Source organism: Ovis aries, chromosome 1, assembly GCF_016772045.2.
Source record: "Ovis aries strain OAR_USU_Benz2616 breed Rambouillet chromosome 1, ARS-UI_Ramb_v3.0, whole genome shotgun sequence".
NCBI lineage: Eukaryota > Metazoa > Chordata > Mammalia > Artiodactyla > Bovidae > Ovis > Ovis aries.
In genome coordinates, this window is record NC_056054.1 from 147,933,834 (window position 1) to 147,947,658 (window position 13,825).

The 13,825-nt window shown below is 37.2% G+C and overlaps 1 protein-coding gene and 1 pseudogene across 9 annotated transcripts in view; both read right to left on the reverse strand.

Annotated features, from left to right (window-relative positions):
* Positions 1-13,825, reverse strand: part of ROBO1 (roundabout guidance receptor 1) — a 1,286,018-nt gene that overhangs the window by 931,973 nt on the left and 340,220 nt on the right. The window lies entirely within an intron of this gene.
* On the reverse strand, positions 2,069-4,488 carry LOC106990814 (apoptosis-resistant E3 ubiquitin protein ligase 1-like; annotated as a pseudogene).

Genomic DNA, 13,825 nt, shown 5'->3' on the forward strand with positions numbered 1-13,825 from the left:
TGCAGAACACCAGGCCTCCCTGTCCATCACCATCTCCCGGAGTTCACTCAGACTCACATCCAAAGAGTCAGTGATGCCATCCAGCCATCTCATCCTCTATCGTCCACTTTTCCTCCTGCCACTAATCCCTCCCAGCATCAGTCTTTTCCATTGAGTCAACTCTTCGCATGAGGTGGCCAAAGTACTGGAGTTTTAGCTTTAGCATCATTCCTTCCAAAGAACACCCAGGGCTGATCTCCTTTAGAATGGACTGGTTGGATCTCCTTGCAGTCCAAGGCACTCTCAAGAGTCTTCTCCAACACCACAGTTCAAAAGCATCAATTCTTCGGCGCTCAGTCTTCTTCACAGTCCAACTCTCACATTCATACATGACCACTGGACAAACCATAGCCTTGACTAGATGGACCTTTGTGGGCAAAGTAATGTCTCTGCTTTTCAATATGCTGTCTAGGTTGGTCATAACTTTTCTTCCAAGAGTAAGCGTCTTTTAATTTCATGGAATTATATACTAGGTAAATTATAACTCAATAAAAATTTCTTAAAAAGAGTATGAATTAAACATACAGAGACAATACAGAGAACACAAGAAGACTGAAAGGAATGAAGTAAAGAGAGGTTATGAAAGACAGCAGAGGTCATATTAGGAGAAAGTAGAAAAGGCAGAAAAGAACAAACCATGATACTGAGAGTAGAAGTTGAGGAAACCAGCTGATGGAGACATGCTCCTGAGACCCCTCAAGCTGTCTGGACTCTAGAGCTAGGCTGCCTTTGATCAAATCTTAAATCATTTCATCTACTCCTTGACTGTCTTGTGATCTCTACTTTTCCCAAGAAGTATTCCTGAGAACCCATGTGTATGTACTTTTGTAATAAACCCTGAGTACTGGAACCATCTTGAGGTAAATTTCTTCATCTTGCAACAACTAAGCAGCCTAAATTAACCAGAGGGCATATCTGCTAACAACACATATGGTTCCTTCCTTCCATTTCCACTATGCACCCACTCACGTTATTCATTTATTAAGATGTACATTTATGCTGACTCATAGGGAGAACAAAGTCCTAGAAAAAAAAACTCATTAGCAAATGAACAATGCTTCCTTGATAACACAGAAGCTATTATTAAAAAAATTTATTGGAGTATAATTTCTTTATAATATTGTGGTTTTTTTTCTGCTGTACAGCAAAGTGAATCAGCTATATATGTGCACACATCCCTTCCCTCTTGGATCTCCATTCTCCCAGCCCATCCCACCCATCTAGGTCACCGCAAAGCACCAAATTGAGCTTCCTGTGCTATAAAGAAGAGAGAGAAAAGTAAATATTGTGCATTAACACATATATGTGGAATCTATAAAAACAGTAAAGATGAATCTACTTGCAGGGCATCAAGAGAGATGCAGATATAGGACACATTGGGGCAGGGAGGATGAACTGGGAGATTGGGATTGACATATACACACTACCGTGTGTTAAACAGATAGCTAGTGGGACCTGCTATATAGCACAGGAAGCAATTTAATGACAAACAATTTTAAGCGGTCTATTCAAGAGGCTATCAAAATTGTTTTGTAAACAAGTTTCCTTTATATGGGGTGTTCCTGGGTAGCTCAGCTGGTCAGGAATCCACCTGCAAAGCAGGAGACCCCAGTTTGATTGCTGGGTTGGCAAGTTCCCCTGGAGAAGGAATAGGAATTCCAGCATTCTTGGGCTTCCCTGGTGGTTCAGAAAGTAAATAATCTGCCTGCAATACAGGAGACCTGGGTTTGATCCCTGGGTTGGGAAGATTCCCTTGGAGGAGGGCATGGCAGCCCGCTCTAGTATTCTTGTCTGGAGAATCCCCAGGGACAGAGGAGCCTGGTGTGTTACAGTCCATGGGATTGCATAGAGTCGGACACAACTGAAGTGACTTAGCATCAACAGCAGTGCTGTGCTTAGTCACTCAGTTGTGTCTGACTCTGTGCGACCCTGTAGATGGTAGCCCACGAGGCTCCTCTGTCCCTGGGATTCTACAGGCAAGAATACTGGAGTGGGTTGCCATTTCCTTCTCCTTGCTGTATTCTACTCACTACTGTTTCTGAAGTGGGTCTCTCAGGGAATCTTCTCTGACCTTATCCAGTTGACCTGATTTATTAAATTTCTCTTCTGCAAAGACCAGCTCCATCCAACTCATGTCATGTTGAGGATGAAACAAACTTTAGATTTGTAGAATTCTGGGTCACCTGTTTGAAAGTACTTGTAATGCATATTTAGTACTATGATTTGGGCCAAGAAAGAATGGGTGAAGCAAGCTCAGACCAACTGCTTGTAGGCTCCTTCTAGACAGGACTCATAGAGACACTTGCCCACCAGGTGCCCTGCAAACTCACACATCTTTAGGAGCAGATGAGTGGGACAATTAGGATTGGGGTGCACTAGTGTTTGGTTAGTGTCACTGAATCGGGTGAAGAGCTGATTGGTGGTGTCAAATAGTGCTTTGCAGATTAATTCAAACCGTTCCCAGTGAGGCCCTTCTCAGTCCGGAGCTTCTTCATCCTGAAAAACCACTTCAAAGTTCTTGCTCCAACCTGAGATGGAGAAATTCTGAGTAGCTTTCAGACACGATTCCAACAAGGCATGTCTTCTGACCTTCAGGGTGACTTTAGAACGTGGTCTTTTCATATATACCTGCTGAAGCTCTCAATGGGAAGAGTTCACCTTGTCCTGAAAGGTCTCGGATCCTCCTATGTTCTTATGGAGCAGATGAACGTAGCTGCTGAGATGTTCCTCTCCTTACAGATGAGCTCCACAGGAGGCTGAATGCCATCATCCACTACAAGGGTGAGCAGCTCATGGACAGGGTCAGAGCCAAGGTGTGAAAATTTGGTTCCAGGGCACACTCGGAAAGTGTAAAGGTGCCAGGGAATGATTTTCAGGTGGAACTCCTCTGAGAATTGCTTTGGTGACACGTAGCACTACAGGTTCTTTGGTTTCTTCACCTTCTCAGGGGTGTGACACTCAGAGGGTGAGTCTTCAACTTCCTCCTCCAGAGCCGTGGAGGGCCTGCGCTGGGCAGAGCTTGTGTGCATGGGCGGGAGGTGCCACGGCACGCTGGTGCCATTGGCAGCATTATACAGATAAGCTTCAAAGTAAATGCTCACTCCTGAGGTGGACACGTTGCATTCAACGTTATTCCTCTTGTTCTCACTTAGGACAATGATGTCAAATTCACCACGGTTGATTGGCTGGTTTTGGTATGAGATGCAGGCATGGAAGCAGCCCCGATAATTCAGGGTGAGCTGCAGGAACACCCAGAAGGTCTGCGGGTTGGACGTCACGGACACCGGTACTCTCTTCTTCCGGAGGACCAAGCTCATGAATGGACAGGCTGTAGTTGTGCTCATCTCTCAAGGACGTGCACAGTATCCTTTATATGACAAGCACAGCACAAGCACAGCATAGCATGCTTTATATGACTCTAAGAACAGAATGATAAAACATCTTAGATCTATGAAAGCTAGGGGAAATATTGAAAATGTCATGATAGTTCAAGACTTTGGATTCTTTTCAGCTTGTCCCACAATAGTACAATGTAGCAAAAATAGAGTTGGAGAAGTCAAAAGGTGTTTAGAGATTCCAGATTTTCCCTGGTTGGCACCAAATAAATAGACACACACACACACACACACATACACACACACACACACACACACACAGCAAATCCAAGAAAGATGCAAACTTTATGTAAGTCTACTTAAAGAAAAGAAACTTGAAATATACCAAAACAGTAAAGACCATTACTCATAAAAGCATAGAATAAAAACAGCGTGGGACTCATACAAACACACACACGTGCACATACACACTCAAGAGTTTCTAAAATTTGAGTGATGCAGGCCAGACCAGAAGACTGAGAGATCATGTTCCTAGCCTCAGTCTGGGTAGAGAGAAAATTGGAAATAAAAATCTGGCTTCCACACTATGTTACTTGTTGATACACTCTGCTCTGCCCTGATAACTATATATATTTTGTTTTCATGCCACACTGTAGCTTCAGCCATTCTCAAAGAAAATTTTTAATCTTCACAGAGATTTGAAAATCACTTGAGGAATATTTACAGAAATCTGGGCAGGGTGCCCCCCTATTTTGCTACATTTATTTAGTATCCAGAATGAATTGAGGAGGTAAACAGTTGCCACAGTTGATACAATTTCAATCTAGGTATACTGTACATTATATAAGCACATATCTGAATTTTCACTCTGAATGTTTTAAAAAATTAGTAAGGGTAAAAAATAGCACGGCATCAACACCTGATAAAAACGTGAAAGTGGGAGAGAAGATGTGATGCCTTTTTATATACTGTGACTTAACATAAACAATATACATAATAGAATAAGCCCAGGCCCTTTAAACACCAACATGATGATTACTTCTCTCCTTTCTTCATCTATTTCTATCAAGCCTATCTCCAACAATGTGATAGCAGCCACGTCTGTTGGATCCATTTTATTCTCTCTCTCTCTGCAGTCAACCAAATGACAAGAAGGGTTTCCCTGGTGGCTCAGATGGTAAAGAATCTGCCTGAAATACAGGATACCCAGGTTCGATCCTGGGTTGGGAAGATTCGTTGGAGAAGGGAATGGCAACCCACTCCAGTATTCTTACCTGAAGGATTCCATGGACAGAGGAGCCTGGTGGGCTACAGCTGATGGCCTCACAGAGTTAAACATGACTAAGCAATTAACAATTTTACTTTCAAAGGACACAAAAACCATAAATGAAGCTTGAGGAAAATTCTTTTTAAGTGGTTTTATTCACACTGTCAAAAAATAGACCTTAATTTTTTCCAAAATAATTAATAAAAATATAACAACTGAGCAACATAAAGGTTCCAAACTATTTAGTGTCTGTCAAATGTCATGAGGACTTTTATGTAATGCAATCTTCAAATAAAAATATAAAGTCTATTTTAATTATTCTATTATGTCCTTCTCCTTTTATATGATAAAAACATCAGGTTCTATATCTTTCTCACAATAAATAGAATTTTGTTTGTGCACTGGAGTCTTTCAATGGCATGTCTTATTCTCAAAGACTGAAATTAATTTCCTTTTTGATTATCATTGTAGACCCTTTACATTCAATTCAACGAGATGGTTGGATGGCATTACCAACTCAATGGACATGAGTTTGAGCAAACTCCGGTGAAGGACTAGGAAGCCTGGCTTGCTGCAGTCCATGGGGTCGCAAAGAGTTGAACACAACTGAGTGACTGAACATCAACAATTCAATCTAAACTTATATCAGTGTAAGGAAAACAATTTCTCTTTGGCAAGGGGATTGTGTAAATGCAGGAAAAATCGGGCAACTTGTACATAAGAGTAGTTATTGGGTGCATATACTAATGACATTTTTTTCAAGTTCTTGGATGCTAAATTTTTCAGTTTATGTTCTGCACAAAATGCCTTAAGAACAAATTTTTAGAATTCTATAATTTTTCTTTAGAGTGATGAACTCTATTATTCTTAATGTGTATCTAACCAGTAAGTGAAAAGACAGTAGGACATCATGTTTAGGGAAGGCAATCCAATGGCCAGATTTTCTAGGTTAGAATGAATCTCAAAAGCATTACACTAAATTAAAAAATCCAGGAAGAAAGAAAGAGCTACTCATTATAAAACTTGACTTTATTGATGTTCTAGAAAAGGTCAAAGTATAGGGACAGAAATCTATCTGATTTAAGTTTACCAGGGAAATTGACGACAAAAGGACATAAAGAAACCTTTTGTGGTAATGGAACTATTCTGTCTTCATTCTGGTGATCATCACATTAGTTTATTTTTTTAAACTCATGGAAATATATGACTATAAAGAGTGGCCTTTAGTGTATATAAATTATATTTCAATAACCTGACATTCAGAAAACTAAGATCATGGCATCTGGTCCCATCACTTCATGGCGAATGGATGGGGAAAGAGTGGAAACAGTGGCTGACTTTATTTTTCTGGGCTCCAAAATCACTGCAGATGGTGTTTGCAGCCATGAAATTAAAAGACGCTTGCTCCTTGGAAGGAAAGTTATGACCAACCTAGACAGCATATTAAAGAGAAGAGACATTCTTTGTCAACAAAGGTCCATCTAGTCAAGGCTATGGTTTTTCCAGTAGTCATGTATGGATGTGAGAGTGGGACTATAAAGAAAGCTGAGCTCCGAAGAATTGATGCTTCTGAACTGCCGTGTTGGAGAAGACTCTTGAGAGGTCCTTGGACTGCAAGAAAGTCCAACCAGTTCACCCTAAAGAAGATCAGTCCAGGGTGTTCATTGGAGGGACTGACGTTGAAACTGAAACTCCAATACTTTGGCCACCTGATGCGGAGGGCTGACTCATTTCAAGAGACCCTGATGCTGGGAAAGATTGAGGGCAGGAGGAGAAGGGGACGACAGAGGATGAGATGGTTGGATGGCATCACCAACACAATGGACATGGGTTTGGGTGGACTCTGGGAGTTGGTGATGGACAGGGAGGCCTGGCGTGCTGCGGTTCATGGGGTCACAAAGAGTTGGACATGACTGAGCGACTGAACTGAACTGAACCTGACATTAAAGAATGAAAACAGGAATACATACATGTCAAGTTACTACATAAAGTAATGAGGAAATATTAATGTTGTCTTCTGAGGGCCTATATACACTCCCATAAGCTAAAATCTAAGCAATAACTGGAGACTTTAGTTCACCCTAAAACATAATGTCACAAACAAGCTATATTTACAAAGTTTATGGTTATGTCTATGATGTTGCTTCCTGAGCCAGGATATTAAGCCAGACCTGCTCAAAGTCCAAGCTCATCACAGTTCTCAGGCTCATGGTCAGAGAATTTGACTCATGAGAGAGAATCCTGAAAGCTACAAAGTCTATTCTACTTTACAGTTATTGATAGAGGTCAATTCAGCAGCTTGAGGGGGTAAAAGAATCAGGGTTGATGTACATCCAGCTAAGAAAGTTAGCTACTTGTACCAAATTACGAAACAGCCTATTGGCACTGAATTCATGAACTATGCAGTTTGGAGTCACAAAATTTTGATGGCAACATCCCAATAAATATTGTGGTGGCCATTAAAAAATAAACACTTTAGGAGTCAAATATTTCTCTGAACTATCCATATAGCATCAATTCTTATTGAATTGTGTCTATTAGCTTCAATACTTTTTACTCGGAAGTCTTTTTTGCAAGCATTTTAGCAAACTATATAGCATTCTTTCGATTTACTTTGTTCTTATCTAATTTTTATTCTTAAATACAAGATATAAATGATTATTTCATTATTGTTATTACATGCCAGATGCTCCTGTAATTGCTTTGTAGACTTTCTTAATTGGTATATTTTTCTTTCTTTTTTTCTTTTTCCCCCTTTACTCTTTTTTTTTTCCTGTTACTTCCATATTGTCATTTGATATTCACAATTAGTCAAAGTTTGATGTGTGATGCAACTTTTAAATTAATAATTATAATTTTTAGGGATTAAAAGTTTTTTATCATATTACAAAAGTAAAAAAATTGAATAACTCATTAAAAGACTATAAGTCATGAAGCTTTCAAAAATTAATCAAACTATCTTGATCATTCTATTATGTGTAATATTTTGGCTTATATATATTTGTATACTCATTAGAAAAGACTTTGATGCTGGGAGGGATTGGGGGCAGGAGAAGAAGGGGACGACAGAGGATGAGATGGCTAGATGGCATCACTGACTCAATGGATGTGAGTCTGAGTGAACTCCGGGAGATGGTGATGGACAGGGAGGCCTGGCATGCTGCGATTCATGGGGTTGCAAAGAGTCGAACATGACTGAGCAACTGAACTGAACTGAACTGAACTGATACATATATACATATCATCAGTGTGCTGTACACTGGAAATTAACAGGACATTATAAATCAACTACATTTTGCTACCATTTACTGATTCATTCAATGTTTGTCCATAGTGAGTATGATAGTTTGGAAAGATCATTATCAAAAAGTATCTAGAATTTTTCATGGCTAATTCAAGGATGTATAATTCATACTAAAATATATTTTAAAAAGTAAGCTCATTTGTCATGAAAAAGGAAAATATTTATTTGTACAGTTTATAAAATTTCAATATTAGCACTTCTCTAATGTTTTATGGTTTGTTTGTTTTTTTTTTTTTACAACAGGAGCTAACACAACATTGTAAAGCAACTACACTCCAATAAAAATTAATTAAAAAAAGAAAAGAAATTGACAATTATAACCATTTTAGGTATACAGTCCAGTAATATTAAATACATTCATTCTTATACACACTTTTAAAGATTTTGTATGCCCTCAGTATGGACTTTGTTAATTCACTGGGCAGTTGGTAAGAGGTAAGTGCCACAAGGTTTGAATCTGTAAGTTCCCAAATGTTGAAATGGCATTTATCTCTTTTAATGTTGAAAACTTGCCAACTGTTCAGAAAGATTTCTCTGATTCCTTATCGAAACTTCTAGGCACTTCTTCCAAGAGCATCTCATTCTGCTTCTACTAACTCTTTATAGAAGAGCAGTTTTCTTTTATTTTTTTTAAATTTTATTTTTACTTTGTTTTGCTTTACAATACTGCATTGGTTCTGCCATATGTTGACATGAATCTGCCACGGGTGTACATGAGTTCCCAATCCTGAACCCCCCTCCCACCTCCCACCCCATATCATCTCTCTGGATCATCCCTGTGCACCAGCCCCAAGCATCCTGTATCCTGTATCGAAACAACCTAGATGTCCATCAGCAGATGAATGGATAAGAAAGCCATGGTACATATATACAATGGAGTATTACTCAGTCATTAAAAAGAATACATTCGAATCAGTTCTATTGAGGTGGATGAAATTGGAGCCTATTATACAGAGTGAAGTAAGCCAGAAAGAAAAATACCAATACAGTATACTAACACATATATATGGAATTTAGAAAGATGATAATGATAACCCTGTATGCGAGACAGCAAAAGAGACACAGATGTATAGAACGGACTTCTGGACTCTGAGGGAGAGGGTGAGGGTGGGATGATTTGGGAGAATGGCACTGAAACATGTATACTATCATGTAAGAAATGAATCACCAGTCTATGTTTTATATTTTATCTTTATCTTAATAATATCAAGATTATATATATATATATATATATATATTTTTTTTTTTTTTACCAAATTGCATATAGATACTCCAAGTTCTCTCCACTTTATTCCTGATGGCTATATAAATATTTTTATGGGTTCTGTGTGAAATGGGTTGAGATAACTTTGTCAAAAGAGTAGGAAATAAACTTCAGAACATTTAACTATCTGAAGGGATTTCACACCTAAATGGAGATTAAACCATCCTACTAATTTGATAATTTTCTACCCTGAAAAATATTTCATATACTTAGTACACAGTCCTAATCTTGATACACTTCAAAATATGTTAGAAAATAAAATAGTTGATGTGAGAAAACCAGACAACTATTTTCAATTACTCAATTCTATGGTAGAGAATTGTTGGATGCTTACTAATGACCGCCTCTAGCTCCAATCACAGTCTGAGTAAGAGAAACAAGAGCATACTTGTTCAATGTCCATCTCTCAAAACATATTTCCCTCCAAAAATTTTCTAATTACTGCTACACTGCTTACTGAACCATGTACTTTTTAAAAAGATGAATGTTAAAATATTTATAATGAACAGGGTTCATTAACGGCATTCTGATTAATTATTATCAATACATGTATAATTTAAATAGGCTATGCGTTATTATACTGGCTTTGAAATGCAGAGAATAAGCACTCTCTTCAATATTAAATCTAAAATTTTTCCTAAAAATATATTCTAAAAATAAAAGTTAGGCAAAATAAAATCATTACAGTAATATTTTTTATTGTTTTTAAAAATGTTTTGACTGCTGGGTCATATGGTAGCCTGATTCCTCCAGTTTGGTTTTCCTTTTTTCAATATCACGTTAGACTATTTGTGGTCTTTTGTGTTTTGATAAACATTGCAAATTTTTTGTTCTAATTCTGTGAAAAATACCACTGGAAACGTGATAGAGATTGCATTGAAACTGTAGATTGCCTTTGGTAGTAAAGTCATTTTACAATACTGATTCTTCTAAGAACATGGTATATCTCTTCATCTGTTTGTGTCGTCTTTGATTTCTTTCTCCAATATCTTAGTTTTCTGAATATAGGCCTTTTGTCTCCCTAGATATGTTTATTCTGAGGTATGTTGTGCTATTTGGTGTGATGGTAAATGGGAATATTTCCTCAATTTCTCTCACTCCTCGGCATATATTCAGAGAAAAGCATAATTCAAAAGGAGGCATGCACTCTGGTGTTCACTGCAGCACTATTTCCAATAGCCACGCATGGAAGCAACCTAAATGTCCTTTGGCAAAGGAATGGGTATCTATATAAAATGAAATATTTGTTGTGGTTTAGTTGCTGAGTCATGTCCAACTCTTTGTGGACTGTAGCCTTCCAGGTTCCTCTGTCCATGGAATTTTCCAGGCAAGAATACTGGAGTGGTTGCCATTTCCTTCTCCAGGGGATCTTCCCAACCCAGGGATCAAACGTGTATCTCCTGAATTGTCAGGTGAATTTTTTACTGCTGAGCTACCAGGGAAGCCAACAATAGAATATTACTCAGCCATAAAAACGAAAGAGTGCCATTTGCAGAGACATGGATGAACCTAGAGATTGTCATACAGAATGAAGTCAGAAAGAGAAAAACAAATATAATCTTGTCTATATGTGTAATCTATAAAAATGGTACAGATGAACTTACTGGCAAAGTATACATAGATTTGCAGATGAATAGAGAAAAAAGTTATGATTACGAAGAGGTAAGGAATGAGTGGGGAAAATTGGGAGATTGGGATTGACATATATATACTACTGTGTATAAAACTAATTAGTTTCATGGATAACTAATGAAAACCTATAGTTTAGCACAGGGAACCCTACTGAATGGTGATCTAAATGGGAATAACATTTTTAAAAATGGACATATGTATACATATAATTGCCTCACTTTGCTGAACAGCAGAAACTAACACAACATTGTAAAGCAACTATACTCCAATAAAAAATAATTAAAAACGTCGATGGAACAATTTTCTAGACCTAAATCTATTTCAAAGATCTCAATAAATTATAGTAAAGAAAAAAATAATGTTTTGAATCATACATATACTTTTTTCCTCTTAAAATCTGGAACACCTCCTATTAATTTTGAGGAGAGTGGCAGACACATTCTTCTTCAAGTTTGTTCTTCTATTTAGATACAAAAAATAATTTTTATAGCACTTGAGGTTAAATCCACTTAGGAATGACAATACATACACAGAATTATAGTAACCACTGACACTATTGAGTCTCTAGAAGGAACAATAATAATTTAACTTGTGTAAAATACTGAACAAATTGAATAAAGGCATTTGATTGAAAGCATCCTATAATACTATTTTTTTAAATAAAATTCTGGCTTCCTGACACTGTGAATGTCTTCTTAAATGGAACAAACTTCTTGTTAAACTTGTATCAGAGGGTTGCCCTTCTTTTGAGAGCTCCTAAGTAGGCCAAGAGTAGAGTGCATATAAGATAATTGAACTCTCCTTGACGTAACTTTTACTACTTTCCTGAGCTTATTTTCTGAAGGGAGGAGATTCCTCCTTAAAATACTACTTTTAAAAAGCTGATTAATTCTAAAGTCTGAAGCCTAAAGAAAGGAAGAAACTATTGTGCAAATCAGAACTCATGGTGAGTTCAGCCACTGTAGAGGTAAAGCTTAACATGAAAGTTTAAAAAAAATCTATATTTCAGGAAATCATATTGGACCACTGTAAAGGAAAGATAAGAATTTCTCAGCTTAAAAAACGCACAAAAAACTAACTTTTAATATTCTCCTTTGGATGACGATTTCATTTGAACTAAGTTAATAATATGTGCTAATGAATAAGATGCCACTTTAAAAATATTAAATGAAACAGATGAACTATGGTTAGCTTGCACTTTCAAAACTGTTATCCTTCAAAGCAATTATATATCTCTACAACAATGGGTAAATCTTTTTATTTTTAGTCTACCAATCTGTACTATGTTTGGTTTGTACTTTTTGATGAACATTAGCATTTTATATTAAAAATTATAAGTCCCCTTTGCCAGAGACTTATATTTTCTATCAAATTTCAACATGGATAGTTACAGTGTCTTCACTGTTTCATTTCAATGTATTTATATCCAGTGTGTATTCCCAAAGAACTAGAAGACTTAGTCAACTCAATGTTATTTATTTATTTTGCTTTGATCTGTAGGTTGTCATGTAAACTAGGCGGCACATTTCTTTCTCACTTACATGTGGGCTTGCTGACTGACAGAGCTCTCAGATTTCTTTGTGGCTAAGGAAAGTTATTTTTGATACAGTGTGAGATATTTTAAAAGAGTGTTTGAAGTGTTAAAGTAGATATCTGGGCCAACAAAAACGAAGATCATGTTCTTAATTTTGATCATTCCAAAAACTTCAGGCTGAGTTTCCTGGTATCAGAAGAATCATTGTGAAAAGTCATAGTAGTTATAAAAAGATGGTTTTAGCATTTTGGGTTATACAATTAGCTTTCAAAATTAAAATTTTATCCCATGCCCTTAGTGTGATTTTTAGTGTTTATTTTTCTCTCTTATTAGGTATATTGGTATAACCTTTTTGTCTTGTACCCTGATTTTCTGATTAGGTAAATCTCTTGAGTTTTCTTATTCTAGATTCTTGATGTGTCTTAGTATAAAGACACTAACTTTGTGCATTTAAAGTCTGCAATATAATGACTAACCTATATGTCATCATTAATCTCTAAATCATAACATTGGCACAGACTGCTCCATTCGAGTCAGTTACTGTCGTACAAGTCAAAGTGAGATCAGATTGATCAAGACTGAGAACAAGGAAAGCTGATATACTTATAACAGATACGAATAAAAGGCCATCAGCTTTATTCAATTTATCAGGAAAGAAAGACCAGATGAGAGACTGAGATGAATGATAAGCCAGGGGTCAATGACCTGTTAATTCTGCCCAAGGTAATATAAATATCAAACATCTGCATAGGTAACAGCTTCTGGTCCTTCCTCCTTCTCCCCCTCCTTCTCTTCCCTTTTCTATCCTTCCCTTCCCTCCTTTCCACTCACTTTTGCTGACAAAAAGTAGCATAAGAATTATCAAAGCTGGTCACAGACACATCCTATGACTTAAAAAGTATATTCCCTGTTGGAATTTATACATAAGTTAATCAAAATAAATTTGCAAGTATGTTCATAAGAAGCTAAATTGCTAACAGGCCCAAACTAACATATATGTGGAGTACATTGTGCAAATGCTGGGCTGGATGAATCACAAGCTAAAGTCAAGATTTCTGGGAGAAATTTCAACAACCTCAGTTACGCAAATGATACCACTCTAATGGCAGAAAGCAAAGAGGAACTAAAGAGCTTCTTGATGACTGTGAAAGAGGAGAGTGAAAAGCTGGCTTAAAATTCAACATTCAGAAAATTAAGATTATGGCATCCAGTCCCATCACTTCATGATAAATAGATGGGGGAAAAGTAGAAGCAGTGACAGATTTTCTTTGCTTGGGCTCCAAAATCACTGTGGACAGTGACTGCAGTCACAAAATTAAAAGACAGTTGCTCCTTGGAAGAAAAGCTATGACAAATCTAGACAGTGAATTAAAAAGCAGAGACTTGACTTTGCCAACAAAGGTTCATATAGTCAAAGCTATGGTTTTTCCAAGTAGTCATGTATGGATGT